The sequence below is a fragment of the Hypanus sabinus genome, chromosome 17 (assembly GCF_030144855.1).
Source record: "Hypanus sabinus isolate sHypSab1 chromosome 17, sHypSab1.hap1, whole genome shotgun sequence".
Lineage (NCBI taxonomy): Eukaryota > Metazoa > Chordata > Chondrichthyes > Myliobatiformes > Dasyatidae > Hypanus > Hypanus sabinus.
The window spans coordinates 40,001,803-40,015,893 of record NC_082722.1 but is presented as its reverse complement, the minus strand read 5'-3'; the positions used below and the strand labels follow the sequence as shown (position 1 = coordinate 40,015,893).

The 14,091-nt window shown below is 40.1% G+C and overlaps 1 long non-coding RNA gene across 1 annotated transcript; it reads left to right on the top strand.

The window, feature by feature from the left end:
• Positions 1 to 2,025: 2,025 nt before the first annotated feature.
• On the top strand, positions 2,026 to 7,992 carry LOC132407182 (uncharacterized). The gene is made up of 3 exons (XR_009516395.1): positions 2,026 to 2,151; positions 7,052 to 7,118; positions 7,297 to 7,992. It is a non-coding gene; the product is annotated as an uncharacterized LOC132407182 (long non-coding RNA).
• The last annotated feature ends 6,099 nt before the right edge of the window (positions 7,993 to 14,091 follow it).

The following is a 14,091-nucleotide window of genomic DNA, read 5'->3' as shown; positions in this document are numbered from 1 at the left end:
CAAGTAGTGGGTATTGACAAGTAAACTCACCAGGGATGAGAGACAGGGAAGTGATCTAGCCTTTAAAAAGTGGGTGGCTACAGTATAAACTCCCTTTAGTGAGTATATCCATTAATATCTATATTGGATAGGGCTTAAGATCTCCTTTGAGTTCAGAATTTTATGGACAGCAAACAAAATACCTTCTTATTTCTACCATGGGGAAAAGATTCTGACCGTCTACCCTATCCATGACTCTCATAATTTTAAAAACATCAAGTCTCCTCTCAACCTCCAAAGCTCTAGTGAGAGCAAGCCAAGTTTGTCCAACCTTTCCTTATAGCTCACAACCGCTAATCCAGGCAGCATCCTGGTAAACATCTTCAGCATTCTCTCCGCATCCTTTCTATATTATGACACCCAGAATGACATGCAATATTCCAAGTGCCATCTGACTGAAGTTTTATATAACTACAACATGACTTCCTAAATCTTATATTCAACACGCCTACTAATGAAGGTAAATATCCCATACCTTTTTTTTTAAACCACCTATCCACTTGTGTAATTACTTTAAGTGAACTATAGACCTGGATGCCAATATCCCTCTGTACCTCAGTGTTATTAAGCCGTCAAACTCTTCTTTCATTTGACCATCCAAACTGCAAAACTCACATCTGCCTGGATTAAACATCATCTGCCTTTTCTCTGCCCATATCAGCAACTGATTCCGTCAAGGTCTCCGCCAGCACACTGCCAGGGTCTCAGTAATGAAAATGAGACTGAACATGCACTTTGCACTCCCATGCCTCCACACTTTGAAGTTCAACTTAAATGGAAGACAGGGAAAAATGTAGCGACGTTAAATTTTTTAAAGGAGGGCAGCAATGATAGCTAAAGCGTAAATCATTGTTTTCATTGGACAAAGAAAACCTGATATCTGTTTTAAGTGGTTTGTCATGTGTGAGAAGGATGTTGTCATAGACTTAGAGGCTCAGGATTTGTTGTTACACAAAACAATTGCATTAGCCATTGATCTGGAGAAAATTTCTGCTCACCTTGCTCATCAAAACCTCCTCATTTACAATATCTGCCAGAACAATCTATCAAAAAACATGGATTTGATGGTTTCCTATTGTGCCCATGTTATGAAAATGTCAAAGAAGCCAATCACATTCAAGAATTCTCACAGGAAGCAAAAGTATAATTCTGTATTCACTTCAAAGTGTTAAAAAATGATAATGGTTGAAGCCAATATGTAATGAAATTTTATATATTTGGTTAAAAATAGATATATTTGGTTGCATTTAAATATTTGCATAAATAACAACACAGAATTAAAACTACCTTACAGCAAAGAGTATGTTTATGTCATTTAATCCTCATTTAGATGTCATGTAGGAAGCCATAGGTTTTGAAAGCATTTGATAGTGGTATCAGGTCACTTATTTTTTGTCAGTTCAAGTGATCGTCACTGGTTATGGTGAAGAATGCAAACAGTATAGCTGTGGAGTAATGTTGAATCACTGACACCATCTTCGCAGTTTCCATCTTAAACTAAGCATACATGAAATCCCGAGGTTTCTGTCAGTTCCATGGACTATTGACAGGGAAAAGCAGTACTTCCATTAATTATTACTAGCACAGAACCTGGGTATCAAGCTTCCTGTCCGTACCGTGGCTGCATCTTGCCAGAATTGTTGCTAACTATAAATCTAATCCTGCACCTCATCATATTTGTTTCAAAGCATTATATGATTTTAAAATGGGTGTGCTAAAATATTTAACAATTGTAAATTTAGCATCTATTTATATAGTAAATTAGATAAATATAATCATTTATACATAATAAATTATTATGCAACACTCCTGTAAGAGAAAGAACTGGAAGCCAAGATCACTGATTATTGTTGTGAACTTAAAATGATTCTCATCAGGGAACTCTGGCTGAGGTAATCAAGGAGACAGAATAAAGAGGCCAGGAGCTGTTGCCTTCAGATTAGCATCCTGAATCAGTTTTACAGCTTGTAATCTGTTTTAGCATTTGAGCAACCAACTGTCCTAAAGAATGGTTTTCAATAATTATAGTCTGGTTTCTCTCCCTCTTATTTAGGAGATTTAATCAAGCGTGACATTCACAAAATGATAAGAGGATGGTGAACGCAGCCATCAGTAGGTGACCATGAACTGATTACTGTACAATTGTCCATGTTATTTACAATATTTATAAGACAATGAGATATTTATTTCCATTTTTGTGTCGCGGTCACTGGACTGCTAACTGTACAAAGACATCAGACATTGAGGTTTGGTACAGCTGGGGGAGGGGTGGGAAACAGGAAAGTGCAAATAATGTTAGCACATTTTCAGTAAAGTCATGTTCTCCAGGAGGAGTAAGGGACTCTGTAACACTCATTTTCTTCACCACTTACTATACAACGGATAAAATTAATCACATTCAAACATTTGCTTTGAAGTCTTGAACTGCTGGCATGATTGCTATGAATTGTGTTATTAATGAATGGTTTTGTGTTAACAGGCAAAATACATCTTAGTAAGGGGGATTGCAGATCCACTGCCACTACTCTCTCTACATGGCAAAATTAACTTTACCTCATTGGGCACTTGCCTTCTGCAGTGGGATATAGAAACATATAGAATCTACATTACAGGCCCTTCGGCCCACAATGCTGTGCCAACCATGTAACCTAATCTAGCTCCCTACCACATAGCCCTCTATCGTTCTAAGCTCCTCGTGCCTATTCTGTCCTGAGCCTTATTGGCTCATCAGAGAGTACAAGACTACCTCCCCCCCCCCCACCCCAAGATAGGACGCCAGTCTATCGCGAGATTAACCCGCAGCATTTTGCTGGTACCCATTTTCAGCTGGGTGGACTGGAACAATGTGTGGTTAAGTGCCTTGCTCACATGTTGCCTCAGCTGGGGCTTGAACTCATAACCTTCAGATCACTAGTCCAACGCCTTAACCACTTGGCCATGCACCACACATGTGCCTATTTAAGAGCCACTTAAAAGACTCTTTTAAAGACATCTTTCATTTGGATCTACAACAACACATTCAAAATGATGGAGGAACCCAAAAGATCAGGCAGCATCTATGGAAATGAATAAACAGCCTGAGACCCTTCTTCAGGACTGGAAAGGAAGATGTCAGAATAAAAAGTTGGGTGGAGGGCAAGTAGGACCAGCTAGAATGTGATAGGTGAAACCAGGTTGGAGGGAAAGGTAAAGGGGGGGGGGGTGGGAAGAAGGAATCTGATAGGAGAGGAGAGTGGACCATGAGAGAAAAAGGAGGGGCATCAAGGGGAGGTAATAGGCAGGTGAGGAGAACAGGTAATAGGACAGAGTGGAGAATAGAAGAGGAGCAAAGGGGAGTGAATCTTTTTTTCAATTGAAAGAAAAATTGGTGTTCACATCATCAGGTTGGAGGCTACCAAGATGGAATATGTGTTGCTCATCCACCCTGAGAATAGCCTTATCGTAGCAAAAGAGGAGGCCATAGACTGATTTATTGGAATGAGAATGGGGACCCAACTTCCAACCACCCCTTAAATTAATTTCTGACATCTCACTCCCCTTTCTCGACCTCTCCATTTCCATTTCTGGAGACAAACTGCCCACCGACATCTTTTATAAATCTACCAATTCCCACCATTATCTTGGCTATATGTTTTCCCAGCTATCTCCTGTAAAAATACTACTCTGTTTTCTCAGTTGCCACGTTTGTTCCCAGGATGAGGCTTACCTTTCCAGGACATCAGAGATATCCTCCTTCTTCAAAGAATGGAGTTTCCTTTCCTCCACCATTGATGCTGCCCTCACCCTTGTCTCCTCCATGTCCCAGACATCTGCACTCACCCCATCTTCCCGTCATCTTACAGGGATAGAGTTCCTCTTATCCTCACCTACAACCCCATGAGCCTTTGCATTCAATAGTTCTTCACAACTTTCGCCACCTTCAACGGGATTATATCACCAAATGCATCTTTACCTCTCCCCACTTTCTGCAGGGATTGGTCCCTCCCCAATTCTCTTCCTGATTCATCCCTCCCCACGACTCTCCCTCCTGCAAGCGATCGATATGCTACACTTGCCCATACCTTCAATATCGTTTACCTCCACTCAGGGCCCCAAACAGCCCTTCCAGGTGAGGCAACACTTGACCTATGCAGCTGTTGGCATTGTCAATTGTATCAGGAGCTCCTGATGCGGCCTCCTCTACAATTTTGAGACCCGACTTAGATCGGGGGACCACTCCGATGAGCACCTTTGCTAAATCTGCCAAAAAAAAAAAATTCCTGGTGGCCAACCATTTTAATTCCTATCCTCATTCTAATTCTGACATGTTGGTCTGTGGTCAATGACAAGGTCTGTGACAAGGCCAATCTCAGGGGGGCAGGAGCCACACCTCATATTCCATCTAGATAGCCACCACGTGATGGCTTGAACATCGATTTCTCCTTTCAGTAAAACAAAAACAATCCACCCACTTCTCTGATGGCCCTCCTTCTTCCCTTTCTCCCATGGTCAACTCCTCTCTCCTATCAGAGTCCTTCTTCACCAGCCCTTTACCTTTCTCACCAACCTGTAACCTTCACCTTCGAGCTGGTCCCCCTTCCCCTCCCCACCACTTTTTATTCTGGCATTCTCCTTCTTTCTTTCCAGTCCTGATGAAGCGCCTCGGCCCAAAATGATTATATTTATTCATTTTGATAGATGCTGCCTGACCTGCTGAGTTCCTCTAGTATTTTGTGTGTTCAACAGTACACACGTTGATTAAGTTCCAAAGCACATTTTTAAAATCTTCCATAGCAATGATTTTGTATAGACAATCTATTGAAAGAATATTGCTCCTGCACTTCACGTTATTGGGGATAGAGCAGTCTGCACTGACAGTCACCCCCCTCCTGCTGACCATTTTGCCCATCTGCTGCTTTCAGCAGTCTGTCTGATGTATGGGAGGGGGAGAAATTTCAACAGAGTACAATACATCATGTGCACCATCTGCAAGCTGCTTTTTAAAAAAGCCCAAAACAGGAGGGGAAATATCTCCCTGTGCTGCATAAACTTTACACAATATTAATCAGCAACGGCACATTTTTGAACAATATTTCTCACCTGCTGGAAGCCATCTCCAGTGGAAAATGCTGGACAACATCTTTAAATATTGCCACTAAGAATTATTTTTTCCCAGTTATGAAGTATAAATAGCTCATATATGTACTAATCCAGCACACTTGAAATAGGCCCAATCATTTCACAGTGACCATTTAATTCATCGTAGATTGAGGATTTCTTCCTGCAATAAAGAACATTATAAGGGGTGTAATCAGCAGCTGTAATGGTGATGAGACCATCAAGATTTAGTTCTGTTCCTGATAGCAACTTCTGGTGTCCATAAATACACAGCCAAAGGTGAAAATTTGGAAACTGCTGTTCCCCCCCCCCCCCCGCACCCCATCCCCCCACTACCAGGTGCCCTATTGAAATCTTTGCCAAGGCAATCAGCATGCTCACTGACTTGACACGAAGCAACATTTTACGCATTATTCTCAATTTGTGGGGTAGACGATGAGAACCTGGTGAACTGCAACAGTGGGTCCATGGACAAACCCTCTTCCCTGCATTTTAAACACAGAAATTTGAATTAAACTTTTAGTTAGTTTTTTTCTGTGAATGCTGACAGTTTGGTAAAAGCCCTGCAGTGGGACTTATTAATATTCCATAATAACGTGCTTGAAGGAGGCTTTTACATAAAGTTAAATATTTTTGGTTTGATCTGGTCTCCTATATTATGTTTCTAGAACCTCAACTGGGTTTCAAGTGTCATAACATTGTTATTTGCTTTTATTATTAAAATAACATTTAAAAGTTTTCACTCCATTCAATTCATTCCATAAAAAGTAGTAAGCTATATTTCATTAACAATCCTGCAAATGTAAAAAAATGTGTTTACCTTATCATGATTGTGCAGATTAATTCAGCCCTCAGCTGATGGGCTTTATATACAATTACCTCCATCATAATATTCACACTGACGATCAGCTACATTATCATCTCTAAATCATGCTGTCCTGAATGCTCTAAATCTTCTCTTGGGACCTGACATGCTAACAGATCATTTCAAGAAGGAATCCATTATCTAAAAGTTATAACATTAACAATGGAAGCACTTCATTAAAAAAAACAGAACAGTATTCTGAATTAGAAATGCAGATTTTGGTGATTTGCTGACTGTGGTAAAATATGACTTCTCTTGTCCATTCACAAACTAAGCTAACTGGAATATAGCACCACCTACAGTCTTTAATTACAAGGACATCCAGTACAGTACTCCCAAAATCACTCAGCAAGTGAACTATTCATCCACATGACCATAAAGAACACCAAGGTACCATCAAATTGCCTACTCCAATCTCCTCCAGCAAAGTTTAAACAGTGCATCTATTTCATATTCATGGAATAATTTTCAATCTTTTAATAAATGCAACACAGAAAAAAATACAGTGACTTCAGTCACAATTTGAAAACTCTGTTCTTTACCAGCCTGCTTAGTTGTCGGACTCTTGATTTCGGGGGGTGGGGGGTGGGGAGAGAATGTAGAGGGTTCAAGGACTTTAGCACATAATTGGGACTAACATTTCAGAATGGTTCTGCATTTTTGGAATTAGCACTGGAATTCTGTATGTGACCTTTACAAACTTCCACTTTGCATGTACACATTGTTTAATGAGTGACCAGCTCAGTTATTGGTCAGTTAGAATGGGCAATCATTGTTTTCCCAAAGTAATGAATAAACATCAACAACATTGACATAAAAATATGAAACTATAATGTAATTTGTTGCTTTTAATTAAAGGGAAGGCATGAAGATACATTGTTCATGGATTTAACTGGACTACTCACGTAAGGTCTAGAGATCTGAAAATAGAGATAAAACACATTTAGCGTCACTAATTTATCTTCAAACCAAAGTTAAAAGATATAAAGTACATTATTACATGGATAAGGGTTACCAACTTTAAACAAATCATTCCCTTGTGATTTTTAGATGTCCTCACTACATTGCTTCCCAGCGTAACCTGCAGAATTCTGGTGGCTTCATGTTAATAGTGCAGGTAATATTTCTTTTATCTGTTAAGTATGCTTGAAAATGAAGTGTAGCATCATGTGTAACACTTTAAAAATATCAAGTAGGCTTTCATTACTTTTTACATTTTGGTTATAACAAGATAAAGTTGACTCTCAACAAAATGAGAAAAGAAGGTGGACCAAATTAATTCACTGCCATTGCAGGGGCCTGTAGGTGGTGAGGACTTGTTTGCCAGCAGAGGCAAAGAGGCTCAAGCAAGAATTTTGGACTGCAAAAATTTCAGTTCAGCCTCCACAGGATCAATACACTTGTGGTGATATGAAGGTTTCAAGTTGTTTCATAACTAATTGACAAGGGATTGGACATGAGGGAATCTTTCTAACCATCTTGTTTTGAGATGCAGCATAGAGAAGGCTCTTTGAGCCTCCTCAGCAGCAGCCACTGATTTAAACCCGGCCTAATCATGGGACAATTTACAATGGCCAATTAACCTACTGAACGGATTGTGGGAAGAAACTGGAGCACCCATGCATTCCACAGATCGACATATAAACTCCTTACAGAGGATGCCAGGAATGAACCCCAAAGTCCGACACCCTGAGCTGTAATAGCATCATGCGGATCGCTACGCTACCCTGGTTACTGTAGAATCACTGAGTCTTTATGGTTCCTGTCATGTCGGCTTGAAATACTTTTAATTTGCCTTACGTGGCAGCTCTCTGATGAAGATTCTTCTGCAGTGAAGGTTGAAAATGGTGACTTTGCTTGCCTTCACTCAGGCAATGTAGCTAACACGTTGGCCACAAGCCACTGATCTCAAATTTTCAACCTTTTCCCACATAGCCATCAGGAAAAGCCACAGGAAGTCCCTCAGAATCCAGGTGGTGAGTACCAGGGATGCCAACAAAATGATTAGAAAAATAGAGAATCCTCTGATAGTTGATTTATTGACCAGGCTGAGGAAAAGCTTTATTTGCTACAATTAATATAATAAATTGTCAAGTACTGTAACTTATTTAGGTAGTTCTCAATCTTTTTGTCTGTTGCTACAAATTTTGAAGTTATTTCACCTTTTAATCACACAATTTGCAAGGGACTGAAAATTCTGTGAATTCAGTGAAGTACCTGTCATGGTCATTTTCTACTAGTTAGTACAACAGATATATAAATCAAAACTAGAATGACAGCACCAAAGTCTCTGCTTATTAAGGAAAAACTGAGACAGTAAAAATGACCCCGTCCCTTATGAAATACAGAATAGAGCTTGACTGCTAATTTCCAGCATTATCCCAGTCATTCATTGACAGCACTGCTCTGCTCCACTTTTAGCATGTCTCTGTGGCTAAATAATTACCAGTTTGCCATCACAGAATTCTGGTGCTTAATAGTTAAACCCTCCTTAGGCTCTTGATGTAAATAGTCACCTCAAATTTCCAGGAATAGCAGTGTTTCCTGAACCATGGCCCCATCATATTAAGGCTCCTATGATGTATCTTGAGATATTTTTGAGTTAAATGCACAAATATAGACTCCCCTTGCACAAGGCAGATTTTACATTAAAATAGACCTGCATGGATTCTGTGGCTCGATCATATCGGACAATTCTATTTTGTCAATTTTTACAGATCTTTCAGAGTGTAAATTTGTGAACCTTTATCACATGCTTGCAAACAATAGCATTTCTAAATCAAGCACTAACAAAAAAATCACAGGGCTTATGTATGCATAGCTCCATAAAAGCAAAACTGACAAAGTGCAATAGTCCAAATATAGTCATTTATGCTACTTTCAGTGATAGTGATATTCCCAAATTGCCTTTTACTTAATGGCTCCACCCCTCTGCTATAGCACCAATTACTAAATACCTTTAACCGAAATGGCACTTCCTACCCCTCCTCTTCTCCTACATATTCTGCAACTTAAAACTCTTCAGTTTTGATGACGGGTCTTTATCCTGATATGTAACTGTTGCTCAAATATGTACAGATGTTGCCTGACCTGCAAAGAATTTTCAGCAGTTTCTGTTTTCATTTCACATCCAAGATGACTTGCCTATAATGGCAGTCCACCTACATGTTAAAGACTCTATGTGTGTAATACCTGTTGGGATCAGTCCACAATATGTGGTTGATTCTTTCGCCTCTCTGAAGTAACCTTGGAGAGGTAATTAACCTATTTCTTGATTGAAAATTGTAACACATGCAAATGTATCTGACCAGGAAATGAATCAGTTTGCATAAATTTTTTCCTGCCAGAAATGGCAGCTTGCCTCACTTTATAACACTACAGGAAACCATTAGGCCCATCACATCTATGCCAGCTCCTAAGCAATTCAGTTGGTCCCATTTCCCTGGAGCTCTGAGTGCCATTCCATCATGCTGCATTCTCTCGAGATGGGATAACAATCTCTGTTAACTAATTTCAGCAAAAAACACAACTACTTTCAGACATAACACAGAACTGTTCAGAAGATGTATTCAATGTAGACACTTAGCAGCTACTGTACTCCTTACACCTTCAAGCCTAGTCAAAATCTGTAAGACAAATATTTAGCCCGATCTCCCTCTGCTGGAATGCAAAAAATAAAAACGTGCCCACATACATGATCCACCACTCACTTTGGTACTTACTGGAGGTTCTTCCTTTGTAGCACAGAAAATGCATTGGTGAATAAAATGTGTGCAAGTGACATCAAAGGAAATAAGTTGCACAATAACAGACTTAAGTCAAGATCCACTCCTCCATCAGACCATTCCTCAAGCCAAATAGACATAAAATGCTATATTTGAAGGCTTGCAAGTAAAGGGGGTACTAATATGAACAAGAGTATGAATTGGACCACCTCTCTGATGCCTCACCCTTGTTGTCAAGCCAAGTGAGCTGCCCCATGTCTGATTTACTTGCTTGCCATAGCCAGGTGACCTCTAACAATAGATTTCCTTTGCACCTCTGGAGTTTCCAAGTGACTCACCCTCGATGCCCTTTTACTTCTCATCTGTATGTTACAGCTTGGCAATATCACCAAAAAATAAATTATTTCTATTTACCTTCTCTACATCATCATCCACTGCCTCAGAGGTATCTGACAGCCACTCCTAGATGAACCACACTTTCCTCCATTTAAGCCATTGCCTCTTTCAACAAACTCCACCCACTGGATAAAATGACCAACTTTTTCTTGAGAACCACTTTAGATTCAGTTAAAACTATTCATAGCCACAGCTTCCTATCTGATCTTGAAATGAGCATGAAATCATAAATTTCACAGAAAAACAGCTAAATTGTACCTCTGTAACAATGTTCAGTTCTTACCTGCCTCATCTGTTGCCACCATTCATTTTTAGCTTTGGACTTGATCATTTTAAGTCTCCAGGACAAAGACCCCAAACACATGGCCAATCTTGCACCTATGCCTGCTCATCTGTAACTGCCATCATACTGGTTTCTGGATCAGCAATGCCTTCATTTTAATCTTATTCTTGCACCTGTAATCTTCACATTCCACTGCTGTCTTGTGGCTATACCCACTCATGGGAAAGGCTTTGGGAATAAACCCTGAGGGAAAAATCTGGAGCTGGAGTCCCTAAGGCAGTCGTACATTGCGTGCAACGCTGACTGGCAACCCCTGGTGCCAAAGTGTATAGGTCTCTGCTGTTCCTTTGGATTCATCAGCTGTGTGCAGAGGGGGCAGCCTGCTACATGGGCAATGGCCTGCTTTCCACATCACATTGCACTAGCTTGCGTACCACATGGACTGCTGGGATGCAACACCTATGGTCAACCCCACAGAACAACAAATTGCACGACACATGACAATGATATTAAACCTGATTCTGATTCCAAACAGTCCACTGCTCAGACAGCCTGGTGCACTTACCATCAGCCCTTTACACGACACATTTGGTGGTGTGACTAGGGCAGGAGTCTGGAACTCTCCATGAGACTCTGTCAGAATGTACGCACAGAGTAAGTTGGCCGGGCTATTTGACTTCATAAACAGTTTGGAGTCATAGATGTGGTTAGGAAATGTGGGATGTGGATTGGTCAGTGGCATGAAAGGAAACAGAAAGTGCTTGTAGTAATTACAATCAAAGTTATTCTGGTTGAAATATCATACACAGTCGAGATGTTGCTTCCTCACCTGAAAGAGAATTCGGGTGTACCAAGAATATTGAATCTCAATATTATGAGAACCAACTAGCTGGGGACCCCAACAGATAGGCTACCGATATTAGTGGAATTAGGATTACAGATCACTGTGATGTGCTATTGCTGCAATTAGGTAATGGATTTTGATTGGCAGTCAGCAATCATTAGTAAAATGAGTGGAATTGAAGGCGTAGAAGGCATAAAAAGGTACCTTTATCCATTATGTGTATACATGTGTGTGAGATTTAGTCAACACACCTCGGCATGTAAACGTGAAGGCTCCAGGAATAAAATCTCGGCTTGGTGCAGAATCAATTAGCAGTTTGTCTATTTTCATACATAACCTAAGGACATCACTCAAAATCAGCAACATGGTTCAGATTAAATAAATACATAGAACCTACCTCAGTGACCAAGCTTTAGGCAAACATCCCTACATTTTCTCCTTTGTTTGGCAACAATTTACATTTGATTAAATCCCTATAAGGCTCCATGGGAAAGTTTACAAAAAAATGCTGCATGAATGCAAATTTTTGTTTTGCTATTGTGCTTCAACTTTTGTAAAGGAACATTCATAGACGCCCATGTTGTGGAAGAATATAACCTTGTTTAAATTAGGACAAAAAGTGATGTAAAATCATTTTCTCAACAGTTATAGAATTATTACCATGAAGAAAAGTGATAAATAAATTTATTGCATGCCTTTCCCCCTTGTTCCCTGGCAACATGTTTTGGAATTTAGAAAGCAAGCCCATATAAGCAGTCGTTACCTGTGTTAATCTAGATTTACAGACTTCCTGGTGTACTTTATGTTCTATACAGAAAATATTTGCTGCCCAAATGAAATATCATCTTAGTATCTTCCATCCATAGTAAATTGCTGTAACTATATGTGAAAATGCAAGGAAGTTTTTGGAGTTTTTTGAGGGTGTAACAAGGATGTTAGACGAGGGTAAGCCAGTAGATGTTGTGTACCTAGATTTTCAGAAGGCATTCGATAAGGTGCCACATAGGAGATTGGTGAGTAAAATCAGAGCTCATGGCATTGGGGGCAGGGTTTCAACTGGTTGGCAGATAGAAAGCAAAGGGTAGCAGTGAATGGGTGTTTCTCAGACTGGCTGGAGGTGACTAGTGGGGTACCACAGGGCTCTGTATTGGGACCACAGCTCTTTACGATTTATGTCAATGATTTAGATGAGGGCATTGAAAACTATATCTGCAAGTTTGCTGACGATACTAAACTGGGTGGCAGTGTGACATGCGAAGAGGACGTTAGGAGAATACAGGGAGACTTGGATAGGCTGAGTGAGTGGGCAGATACTTGGCAGATGTCATTCAATGTGAATAAATGTGAAGTTATCCACTTTGGAAGCTGGAACAAGAGGGCAGAGTATTGTCTGAACGGTGTCGAGTTAGGTAAGGGAGAAATGCAAAGAGACCTAGGAGCCCTAGTTCACCAGTCAATGAAGGTGAATGAGCAAGTGCAACAGGCAGTGAAGAGGGCAAATGGAATGTTGGCCTTTGTTACAAGGGGAATTGAATACAAGAGCAAGGATGTTCTTTTGCATTTGTACAGGGCCCTGGTGAGACCACACCTAGAATATTGTGTACAGTTTTGGTCTCCAGGTTTAAGGAAGGACATTCTGGCAATTGAGGAAGTGCAGCGTAGATTCACTAGGTTGATTCCTGGGATGGCAGGGCTGTCTTATGCAGAGAGATTGGAGAGATTGGGCTTGTACATGCTGGAATTGAGGAGATTGAGAGGGGATCTGATTGAAACATTTAAGATAATTAAAGGATTTGATAGGATTGAGGCAGGAAATATGTTCCAGATGTTGGGAGAGTCCAGTACCAGAGGGCATGGATTGAGAATAAGAGGTCAGTTATTTAAAACAGAGTTGAGGAAGAGCTTCTTCTCCCAGAGAGTTGTGGAGGTGTGGAATGCACTGCCTCGGAAGACGGTGGAGGCCAATTCTCTGGATGCTTTCAAGAAGGAGCTGGATAGATATCTGATGGATAGGGGAATCAAGGGATATGGGGACAAGGCAGGGACTGGGTATTGATAGTGAATGATCAGCCATGATCTCAGAATGGCGGTGCAGACTGGAGGGGCCGAATGGTCTACTTCTGCACCTATTGTCTATTGTCTATTGAAATGGTAAAAAAAAAGCCACTGCATTCTTTTCTGTACAGATTCTATATACTAGAAAGTAGAAGAATTTATTCTGCAGTTTGAGTATTCCCGTTGTTCTCAAAATGCTCCACTCAAAAGAAAATATAACCTCTACCCTGATTCCACAAGGCTGCTGCTTGCCTTGTACTCTGAACAGTGTGCCATTTGTTTTCGAATTATAGTTATTCTTCATAAAGACATCTGAGATCAAAATAATTACAAATTTACCTTTCATTCTAACCCACTAACAAGCTCTACAATGGCAAAATAAGTTGCCAATATGTTATTATTTTCAGTAGAATTAGCCCAGATCAAAATTTGAACCCCATTCTACAGATCCATTCAAGATATTACAAACCTGGGCAAACTTTGCATAAAGCAAAAATAGGTGACTAATTGCTTCTTTCCAAAGATAAAGGGCACTGTGCAAGGACTATATCTCAACATGCAATAGCTTTAATCATGTTACCTTAACAGTGATCAGAAGGCATGATCTGCAATCGAATCATTGGATTTTCACGAAATATAACTATTCAGATTCAGCTGCTACTTAAATTGCGTTTTTTAAGTACTGTGTGCAAATTGAAGAACGATTAAGCGTTATGTACTAACAAGAATGATCTAAGAAAATGTTTGACAGACCATAATTGTCAAAAACTATTTGTAAAACACGAAA